Source organism: Carlito syrichta, unplaced genomic scaffold (genome assembly GCF_000164805.1).
Source record: "Carlito syrichta isolate Samal-C Ts95f unplaced genomic scaffold, Tarsius_syrichta-2.0.1 Scaffold95892, whole genome shotgun sequence".
NCBI lineage: Eukaryota > Metazoa > Chordata > Mammalia > Primates > Tarsiidae > Carlito > Carlito syrichta.
This window is the reverse complement of record NW_007039988.1, coordinates 68,685-80,304: the sequence shown is the minus strand read 5'-3', so window position 1 is coordinate 80,304 and position 11,620 is coordinate 68,685. Positions and strand designations below refer to the sequence as shown.

Sequence of the window (11,620 nt, the reverse complement as noted above, 5' to 3'; positions counted from 1 at the left end):
TTGGAGTCTCACTCTGTTGCCCAGACTGGAGTGCAGTGGCCGCTCCCGGCCACCGCAGTCTCGACTCAGCTAATTTTTACCTTTGAAAGGATTAGAAAATAGATATATTTGTTAACTGTGCTGATAAAATTTATTTGTGTACCTTACCTAACCTGTTTACCTGTATTTTTATTGAAAAGTGGGAGTGATTTAACATAAGCATAGAAATGTGGTTGTTGTTTTTTTTTTTTTTTGAGTTGGAGTCTCACTCTGTTACCAGACTGGAGTGCAGTGACACGTTCCCGGCCACTGCAGCCTCCACCTGATGGGCTCTGGTGATCCTTCCGCCTCAGCCTTCCAAGTAGCCAGAACTACAGGCACACGCTACCACACTCGGCTAATTATTTATTTATTTTAGAGATGAGGTATCTCCAAGCTGCGCAGGTGGGTCTTGGACCCGTGGGCTCAGGCAGTCCACTCGCCTGAGCCTCCCAAAGTGCTGAGATTACAGGCTGAGTCACCAAGCCCGGCCTTTTTTTGTTTGTTTGTTGAGTTGGAGTTTCTGTCGCCTAGGCTGGAGTGCAGTGGCATTGGCCACTGCAGCCTTGACTAGATGGACTTAGGCGATTCTTCTTTTTTTTTTTTGATTTGTAATTTCACTCCATCACCCAGACTGGAGTGCAGTGGCTGTTCCTGGCCACTGCAGCCTCGACCCACTGGGCTCCGGCGATCCTTCCGCCTCAGCCTTCCGAGTAGCTGGAATTACAGGTGCATGCTACCACGCCCAGCTCATTTTTTATTTATTGTAGAGATGAGTTCTCGCCAAGTTGCCCAGGCGGGTCTCGAACCCGCGGGGTCAGGCAATCCATTCACCTCAGCCTCCCAAGGCGTGGGATTACAGATTGAGCCACCAAGCCTGGTTTAGGCGATTCTTCTACCTCAGCCTTTCAAGTAGCTGTAACTACAGACGCACGCCACCACACCCGGATAATTTTTGTCATTTATTGTAGAGATGAGGTCTCACCAAGTTGCCCAGGCTGGTCTCTAACCCCCTGGCTCCCAAAGTGCTGAGATTACTGACTGAGCCATTGCACCTGGCCAGAAATGTGGTTTTAAAGTAATGTTCATAGCTCCTTCAAGTCTTTCAAAAGAGATGCATGGATCTTAATGGAGTCCCTATGGGCAGATGGGGGAGGTGCCCTCCCATAGCTCATTTAGGAGGTGAGAACATTGGGTGTTATATCTTTGCTTCCTAAGAGAGATGTGATGTGACGTGAGATTGCCATTTCCCGACTCCTAGGTTTGTAGTCCTTATTTTTTTTCCTTCTTCTTAAAGTCTGGTCCTCCTCTCCCAGTTGCTGTGCCTCACAGGCATCCTTTTGGCTCTGATACTGCTTCTTAATTGTAAACAGCCATATTCCTTGAGTTGCTAGAGAAGACAGAAAGCACCATCCTCTCTAGACTGCCTTGGAGTCAGTTCCACATTTACTCAACTATCTGGTCTGTGACCATGTCCTCTTTTGACTAGGCCCACATTAAAGTGTGTCCCAAATGCTATCTTGATACATATCCTCACCAGTAACCTTGTTGTTACACCTCCATTTACAGGTTGATTCACAGTGGGAGAGAGCCATGTTCAGAGCATTTCTCTGATAGCCTGCATTTTCTTCTTGTCTGTCATCATTTTGCTGCTATTTATGTCCTCTGTGCCTCATCTTCCTTGAGCTTGCACCTTCTGTATGACTGACTCTGTTATATCATCTTTGGGCCTACAAAATAAAATTTGGAAGATTTTTAAGTTAAGGTTCCCGGAATAATGTTGTCGCCCACATTGCACATATGTCACATTCTGAGTTTACTAGTTAAGCCTTTAAATATGTGCTTTCTATACAGTATGTGCAGTGTGATGACTTAGGTTGCCATGAGAACCTAAAAATTTTAGACTTAAATGGCTCAGTAACAGACACTTTTTTAGTTGTCTTAGATGAAGACTAATTTTTTTCTTTTATCTGATACACTCTACAAACTGAGGCGTAAGGCAGTCGCCATTCTTATACAGTGCCTCTGTTGCTGACACGATGGGTAGCTTTGTTGGCCCAACTGCTATATCAGTCCTCTTCATTCCAGTCTTCCATACTCTGTTGTTGGTTTTTGTTTTTCTTCCTTCTGTACCTGTTTCCTCCTACTTTCTTTTTTTTTTTTGAGTTGGAGTCTCACTCTGTCGCCCAGACTGGAGTGCAGTGGTCGCTCCTGGCCACCGCAGCCTCGACCTGCTGGGCTCCGGCGATCCTTCCGCCTCAGCCTTCCAAGTAGCTGGAACTACAGGCGCGTGCTACCACGACTGGCTAATTTTGGATTTATTGTAGAGATGAGGTCTTGCCAAGTTGCCTGGGCGGGTCTCAAACCCGCGGGCTCAGGAAATCCACTCATCTCAGCCTCCCAAAGGCGCGGGATTATAGGCTGAGCCACCGAGCCCGGCTTCCTCCTACTTTCTTTGCTACGTGGTAGGGTTAGAAGTAGAAAACTGGAAGCTTCTTTTTTTTAAAAAAAGTGAACCTGATAAGAGAGGAACTATCATCTAGTGGAATATCTCTTAGCATACCTAAGGAATTCCACTCTAATGTAAACGCTCTGAGCTGAGCTGTCGTGGTAACTCATAAGCTAAAATTTGCTTGAAAACTTTTTTTATTTTAAAGCATTGTGAAGTTAATCATTCTGTCATCCAAAAACATCCAATTGGAAGGCTGAGGCTGAAGGATTACCTGAGCCTAGCAGGTTGAGGCTGCGGTGGCCAGGAGTATGCCACTGCCCTCCGACCTGGGTGACAAAGTAAGACTTCAACTCAAAAAAAAAAAAAAAGATTTACAAGATCAATTTAAAAATAAAATAAAAACAAGATTCGGTTTGAATTGGAATACATTATTTTGAATAATTTCTCAGCCAGGGTGATTGTTTATTCTATTTTTTTTTGAGTTGGAGTCTCACTCTGTCGCCCAGGCTGGAGTGCAATGGCCGCTCCCAGCCGCCGCAGCCTCGACCTGCTGGGCTCCGGCGATCCTTCTGCCTCAGCCTTCCGAGTAGCCGGAATTACAGGCGCGCGCTACCACACCCGGCTGATTTTTTGATTTATGGTAGAGATGAGGTCTTGCTACCCAGGCGAGTCTCGAACCTGCGAGCTCAGGCAATCCACTCACCTCAGCCTCCCAAAGGCGCAGGATTACAGGCTGAGCCACCAAGCCCGGCGATTGTTTATTCTTGACTAACTGGGTTTAGTCATGAAGATGACCTTATTTTGGACCGAGAGAAGACAGGATGGTAGAGATGGGATGCCTGTATATTGTTTTGGGTTCTACAACCTATTTTGGGTCATGGCTCCCCTTTTGGACCTACTTCTCTATAAGTGGATATATATGTAAAATTTTATACATAATATAAGTGCGTTTTTGAAATTTGTGAAATGTCTGTGGGTACTAGATATGAATCTCTTATCTGGTCCAATCTCATTTTTTTACTTGAGGAAACAGGTCCAGGGAGGAGAAATGACTTGCAAAGGCCATACTGTACGTGTTTGTAGCCATTTTGATTCTGAGATTACACTTTAAATAATCACCTTTGGTGTATACAATTGTGGTCCTTTCTGTTCTTTATTTTTTAGTTCTTTGCCTTCACATAAGTAATTTTAGTACTGTACATAAAGGTGATTAAAGTTGTGATCTTATGCAAAACATAGCATATTAATCCACAGGAAACTACTCTTTGGGAAATTAAAGTTACTATAACAGGACAGCTCAGATTCTTTAAAAATTAAATATATAAGCCACTATGTACAGTTAGGCTGAGCTTGTGCCTTACACAACTGTAGTCCTTGGGAGGCCAAGGCAGGAGGATCGCTTGAGCCCAGGGATTGGAGGCTGCAATGAGCTATGATTGCACCATTGGGCTGTAGCCTGGGTGACAGAGTGAGACTCTGTCTGTAAATAAACATACAAATAAGCATACAGTTAAGAAACTTTTAATAACATGTTGAACACTTACATATCTGTTTTTTGGGGACACCAGTGTACTTCTGCTTTAGACAAGGCTCTGCTTTGTACTAGGAGATCTTGGCAGTGGGATTGAGAATTCAGGTTTGCTATCACTTAGCATCATTTGCTCAAAGATAAAATTTCAAAATTCCAAATGGTTAATTTGCTGAAAACATACATTAAAGCAAGTGCCACTTAAATCTTAAGGATTTGGTGTCTGTGTGTGTTTTTAAGCTTTAGGGAAAGTGTGTTGCTGGGGAGTAACTTTACTATCTGTGTGTTTATGTACCATCATTTTGGGATTGTGCGCATATATCCACCAAACCAGTGATGGATAGGAGCTAGGAAGCAGTCTTTTCTCTGGAACTCTCTTTGATGACAGGATTAGCAGTGTTTTGTGATTAAGGATCTCGTGGTTATTTTGTTTCATTTTGTTTTTTTTGAGTTGGAGTCTCACTCAGTTGCCCAGACTGGAGGGCAGTGGCCACTCCTGGCCACCGCAGCCTCGGTCTGCTGGGCTCTGACGATCCTTCCGCCTCAGCCTTCCAAGTAGCTGGAGTTACAGGCGCGCGCTACCACACCAGGCTAATTTTTTTGATTTATTGTAGAGATGAGGTCTCACCAAGTTGCCCAGGTGGGTCTCGAACCCGCGGGCTCAGGCAATCCACTCACCTCGGCCTCCCAAAGCGCTGGGATCACAGGCTGAGCTACCGAGCCTGGCCAGGATCTCATAGTTATATCAGTGTAAACTTTTCTGGTCCCACCATTTTGTTTTCCTGTGGCAGTTTTTGTTGTTGTTTTGGATAGTGGTTTAAAATTATTCAACAGACTAGGCAGAAATGTCTCAGAAGAAAGAATATTTTCCTGAAAGTGTTATGTGAGAGATGTTAAGAGTGTATGCTGAGTTATGGTCTGAATTTATTTTTATCTTTTTCTTAGACTCTATTTTCTCTAAAATAGGCAGAACTGTAATTTTGCTTCCATAAGCAATGTGGTATTAATCTCATACTACTGTGAAACATTTTAGGTTGAAACTACAGTCTTAAAGAATTTCAGAATTGAAGGGACCTTAGAAATAATCTAGTCCGGCTGGACACAGTGGCTCACATCCCAGCACTTTGGGAGGCCAAGGTGAGAGGATTGCCTGAGCCCACAGGTTCAAGAGCAGACTGGGCAACTTGGCGAGACCTGATCTCTACAATAAATTAAAAAAATTAGCCAGGTCTGATAGCACACACTTGTAGTTCCGACTACTTGGAAGGCTGAGGTGGAAGGATCACCTGAGCCCAGCAGGTCAAGACTGCGGTGGCTAGAAGCATGCCACTGCCCTCCAGCCTGGGTGACAGAGTGAGACTCCAACTCACAAACAGAAAGAAAGAAATAATCTAGTCCAAATCCTGTATTCTCTTACATTTAAGATATTGCAGATACCCTTAGTGAGAGTACTGATAGGTGGGGCAAACAAGAATGTCTAGGTCTGTCCATCCTCAGGATCTTTTCTTTTTATTTTTCTTTTTTTTTTTTTTGAGTTGGAGTCTCACTCTGTCGCGGAGACTGGAGTGCAGTGGCCACTGCAGCCTCGCCTGCTGGGCTCTGGCGATCCTTCCGCCTCAGCCTTCTGAGTAGCCAGAATTACAGGCATGCGCTACCACACCCGGCTGATTTTTTGATTTATTGTAGAGATGAGGTCTCGCTGCTCAGGCGGGTCTCAAATCCGCGGGCTCAGGCAATCCACTCACCTCAGCCCCCCAAAGGCGCGGGATTACAGGCTGAGCCACCGGGCCCGGCTTCTTTTTTTTTTTTTTGAGTTGGAGTCTCACTCTGTCACCCAGACTGGAGTGCAGTGGCCGCTCCCAGCCACCGCAGCCTCAACCTGCTGGGCTCCAGCGATCCTTCCGCCACAGCCTTCCAAGTAGCTGGAACTACAGGTGCAAGCTACCATGCCCGGCTAATTTTTGATTTATTGTAGAGATGAGGTCTCACCAAGTTGCCCAGGCAGGTCTTGAACCCGCGGGCTCAGGCAATCCATTCACCTTAGTCTCCCAAAGACGTGGGATTACAGGCTGAGCCACCAAGCCCAGCTAGGATCTTTTCTTAATGTGCATAGCATTTATGGTTTGTATCCCACACCTTAGTGCAGAATTCATGTACTATCAGCCTTTTTATCTTATGTGTTAATCTTATCTAGAAACTGGATTGGGGTTAGCTGTAGTACGATTTTCTTTTGTGCTGCATCCCTTATGATACTGAGTATATAAAAAACATTACAGACTAAATTACTTGGTGGATTCCGTATGAGCTAAAGAATAGAATAATTTGAATCAGCTAGCCATGCATTTCTTCCCATTGGAGACTTTACTTGGGTCAATAAATTAAGTTTTTCATGTATTTCACCTTGAGATGAATCTGAATGAATTGTTTTAAGTGCCAGGCATGGTGGCTCATGCCTATAATCCCAGCACTTTGGGAGGCATAGGTGAGTGGATTGCCTGAGTCCAGGGTTTCGAGATCAGCCTGAGCAACTTGGCAAGACCTTGATCTCTACAATGAACCAAAAAATTAGCTGGGCATACACCTGAAGTTCCAACTACTCCAACTCAAAAAAAAAAAAAGAGAATTGTTTAAGTAAAATAATTTTTGGAACATAAATATTTGGCTTCTAATTATGTAAACCAGTATTCTGGGAAATATATTTTTTAAAAATGTATATGTATTTATTTATTTATTTATTTTTGAGTTGGAGTCTCACTCTGTCTCCCAGGCTGGAGTGCAGTGGCACACTCATGGCCACCCCAACATTGGCCTGCCAGGCTCGGATGGTCCTTCCAAGTAGCTGGAACCACAGGCACATGCCACCATACCCAGCTAAGTTTTTGATATTGTAGCGACACGGTCTCACCAAGTTACTCAGGCTGGTCTTGAACCCACAGGCTCAGGCAATCCTTTCACCTAGGCCTCCCAAAATGTTGGGATTACAGGCGTGAGCCACTGCACCAGGCAAAGTTGGGATTTTAATGATGAATTGAGCCTGGCCATAGCTGCTGATCTGGTAAGAATCAGACCAAGCAAAGATTTTCACAATGTCTTTTCCATTTCCCGTGCTGAGGGATTCTTGGTGTAAGTGACTGATATTATTTGGAAGTTCCTTAACTGAAATAGGATCTCTCAAAACTTCCTTCAAGTACCAGCCTGTTTCTGTTTTTTGTCTGGAGCATGCGAACAGAATGCATGTGTGTGTGAGATAACTGGGCTTTCCCTAATGGCCCCCTTTCAGCAACCATGTATGGGTAAAGCTGTTCAGTTCCCTACTCCTCCCTTTCTGAGCACGGAGCAGAATCTGTTCTGCTGAAGCTGCTGTTCCACTTTTCAGCTTTCTATATTTGTACAGCAACAGCAGGGGCAGCCCACTAGCTAGGCCATGCGGCTGCCCTTGTGTACCGGCACTGACTCAGGCCTGCTCAGGACTCAGCCAGGTCTCACAATGTGTGTTCGTTCTTAAGTGCGTCCATCTGTCTGTGTACAGTTCTGTGGAGGACTGAAGTTTTCAAGTGATAGAGGTGACCTGTTTGTCTTTTTTTGTTTAGGTTTGTCAAATACAGGTTGTAGAGAATATTTCAGTCTCAGGGATGTGGTGAGGAGATAAGTTTTGTGTTATTTAACAGAATAACATCTTGGAGAGAGGTCTAACAGGCCTAGTTGGAGATTGAAGATCTGTCAATCACTATCTTTTTACCTACTCCACTTCCTCTACTTCTAATAGGAAATACTTCCATGTAATCTCAGGAACCCCATTTTGAAGAGGTACAATCATCGTGTCAAAGACTAAAACTTTTGGGGACTCCTGTCCTACCATAGGAGAGAGGGGGCCAAACTGGGAATTGTAATGTCAGAAGTGGTCCTTGGGTTCTGTTAGAAACGATCTCATTTAAGTAGTAGTGTCCTTTTCCACTTTGCTTTTTTTTTTGAGTTGGAGTCTCACTCTGTCGCCCAGACTGGAGTGCAGTGGCCGCTCCTGGCCACTGCAGCCTCGACCTGCTGGACTCTGGCGATCCTTCCACTCAGCCTTCCAAGTAACCAGAATTACAGGCATGCACTACCACGCCCGGCTGATGTTTTGATTTACTGTAGAGATGAGCTCTCGCTGCCCAGGCGGGTCTTGAACCCGCGCTTTTTTTTGTTTTTGTTTTTACAAGTCACAGAGATCAACTCTTAGGGGTGGAACTGGATTCCTTTCCTGGCGCACAAGTTTCTGACATAAAATTTGAGGAGAGCCGGGCTCGGTGGCTCAGCCTGTAATCCCACACCTTTGGGAGGCTGAGGTGAGTGGATTGCCTGAGACCCGCCTGGGCAGCGAGACCTCATCTCTACAATAAATCAAAAAATCAGCCGGGCGTGGTAGCACCTGCCTGTAATTCCGGCTACTCGGAAGGCTGAGGCGGAAGGATCGCTGGAGCCCAGCAGGTCAAGGCTGCGGTGGCCGGGAGCGGCCACTGCACTCCAGTCTGGGCGACCAAGTGAGACTCCAACTCAAAAAAAAAAAAAATTGAGAAAAAGATGAGATGCCTCCAACTCCTTAAATGATTTCTCACACACCTTTTTGGAGGAGGGTATGGTAGGGATTAAGCCTATTGACTCTGCCACTGCTGAAAGGAACTATGGGGAATGAAATGCCCGGTTGCTTTGGGCTTTGCAGCAACCCATACTGTGTTTGTGCTGATTCAGAGCACTTTGTAAAGTTTGGCCTTACAGAGGCCTCCTAATGCCTTTTGGTGTCATGTCTATTTAAGGAATAGTAGGGGACATAACATGTAGACAGATTTCAGGTTTTTTTTCAGAAGATACTGGATTTGTTACCATATTTTAAAAGGATGTAATCTTGGTTTGTTATGAGAGAGTCTAAGCGGATGAATTCCTCACTCTTGATCAGTTTAAGTCTAAATTCAAGCTTTTCTTTGTTTCACATTTTCCTTTTACTCCCCTCCCCCACCCCCTGAGTCATAAGCATGCAGAGTTGGGAATAGAACTTGTCAGCTGAGTGGGGATGAGACAGTTCTTTGCACATGTTACTTTGTAACTATGGCTAGTGAGCAGAGAAAAGGACTATACATGTTGGAGAAACTTCTTCACTGAGACACCTTCTTCCTATGGCTGTGTGGTGTAGATGCAGAGTTGTGTGTGTGACCATTCACTAGTATATTCTGCTCTGAATCATTTAGGAATCTGTTCTGCAAGTTGTCCATTGTTGCCTTTCGCTGTACGTATTTGTGGAGGGCCTAGGATCTGGTGCTTTGTTTCTCTTTCTTGGATCCTGTATAATTATGTTTTTCTAAAATTCTATTAAGTGTGGTATGTCAACTTCACCTCCTTCTTGGCTATTCTTAGTGCCCATCTCATTTTACTGTCCTCTTAAGGTTTTCCAATTTATACTATGAATCATTGTGCACCCTGTGTAAGTACTGTCATTGGAAATTAAAATCAGTGGCAGCTCAGCCTCAGTAAATGACATGCTGATTAGCACATCTATATTCTAGCTTTCCCTTTAGTCTTGATATTTAAAAAGTTTATAATTTCCCTGGCCTCATTTTATTAATTTATATTTTTCCACTGTATCTATTTTGAAAGCTTCTACAAATCCTTTTTTGGTTTGATGAGGGGAATGAGTAAATGTTTATAAATAAATAAGTGCTTTTAGAACAAGTGATTCAGTAGTCCATAATGCAGATATACTATCCTCCAACAGGCCTAGTTGGAGATTGGAGATCTGTCAGTCACTATCTTTTTACCTACTCCACTTCCTCTACTTCTAATAGGAAATACTTGCATGTAATCTCAGGAACCCCATTTTGAAGAGGTATAATCATCGTGTCAGACTAAAACTTTTTGGGAACCTGTCCTACCATAGGCACCAAGCTTCCTACCTGGAATGATAATAACAAGTATTAATTGAGTACTATTTCTGTAACTATTTTCCACATGAGGAAACAGAAGTGTGTATAAAGAAGTTAAGCCTGGCATAGTGACTTATGCATGTAATCCTAGTGCTTTGAGAGGCCAAGGCTGGAGGATTGCTTGAGCTAGCCTGGGTAACATAGTGAGACCTCGTCTCTACAAAAAATTTTTAAAAACTAGGCACGGTGGCACATGTCCTGTAGTCTCAGCTGCTTGGGAGGCTGAGGCGGAAGGATCGCCTGAGCCCAATAGGTTGAGGCTGTGGGTAAGCCATGATGGTGGCACTGCACTCTAGCCTGGGCAACAGAGGGAAACCCCAACTCAAAAAAAAAAAAAAAAAGTTGAAAACAGTTCACCCAAGGCTGTAAATGGCAAAACTGGGATTAGAAAGCAGTGGTATGACTCTAGAATGGCCATTATTAGACTCAGGATGACTCAAAATGACCATTTTTAGAAAGTCAAAGAACAGCAGGTGTTGACACAGTTGCGGAGAAAAGGGAATGCTCATATACTGTTAGTGGAATTGTAAACTAGTTCAGCCTCTATGAACAGCAATTGAGATTTCTCAAAGAACTAAAAATTGAATTACCATTTGACCCAGCAGTCCCACTACTAGGGATCTACCCAAAGGGGGGAAAAATAAATATATAAAAATTACCTGTACTCGTATGTTCATTGCAGCACTATTCACAATAGCAAAATCATGGAACCAGCCTAAGTGCCCATCAACAATTGATTGGATAAAGAAAATGTGGTGTATGCACCTTGGAATACTGTGCAACCATAAAAAAGAATGACATCATGTCCTTAGCAGCATCATGGATGGAGCTGGAGATCATTGTGCTAAGTGAACTTACTCAAACAGAAAACCAAACGTCACATGTTCTCACTCATACATGGGAGCTAAACCCTCACAAAGATGGAAGCATTAGATAGTGGGGACACCAATAAGGGGGGCAGGAGAGGAAGGTTAGAGTTCAGAAACTACCTACAGGGCACAGGGTTCAGTATCTAGGGAATGGACCACCTGAGACCCAGTACCCACTGCTACATGATATGTCCATGTAATGAACTGAACATATATGTGCACCCCCAAATCTAAAATTAAAAATATATATTAATCATTTCCTCTACTCAAAATGTTGAATTTAATATTTTGACACATGTATACATCCTTGAAATTATCACAGTCAAGGTAATAAACATTATTTCCAAAAGTTCCCTCCGGGAGGAAAAAAGAAAGCAACAGTATGACTGTAGAATCTGGGTGTGAAGTACATTATAGGCTTGCAGAGAATATTTGTTTTATTAACACACTTGGAGTGTTACTTGTGGTTATTGAATTGTGAATCAGACTGACCCAGTTTGGTTTTAGAATTTCCTTATGGAGCCGGGCTCGGTGGCTCAGCCTGTAATCCCGCGCTTTGGGAGGCTGAGGTGAGTGGATTGCCTGAGCCCACGGGTTCAAGACCCTCCTGGGCAACTTGGCGAGGCCTCATGTCTACAATAAATAAAAAAATTAGCTGGGCGTGGTAGCGCGCGCCTGTAGTTTCAGCTACTTGGAAGGCTGCAGCGAAAGGATTGCCGGATCCCAGCAGGTCGAGGGTGCGGTGGCTGAGAGCGTGCCACTGCTCCCCAGTCTGAGCGACAGAGTGAGACTCCAACTC

General features: G+C 44.1%; 1 protein-coding gene across 1 annotated transcript in view; it reads left to right on the top strand.

Moving 5' to 3' along the window:
- Positions 1-7,365: 7,365 nt before the first annotated feature.
- CELF1 (CUGBP Elav-like family member 1) overlaps positions 7,366-11,620 on the top strand; it is a 60,907-nt gene continuing 56,652 nt past the window's right edge. Inside the window, exon 1 of the mRNA XM_021714515.1 lies at positions 7,366-7,561. The gene's annotated coding sequence lies outside the window, so the exon portion shown is untranslated. The remainder of the gene's footprint in view (positions 7,562-11,620) is intronic.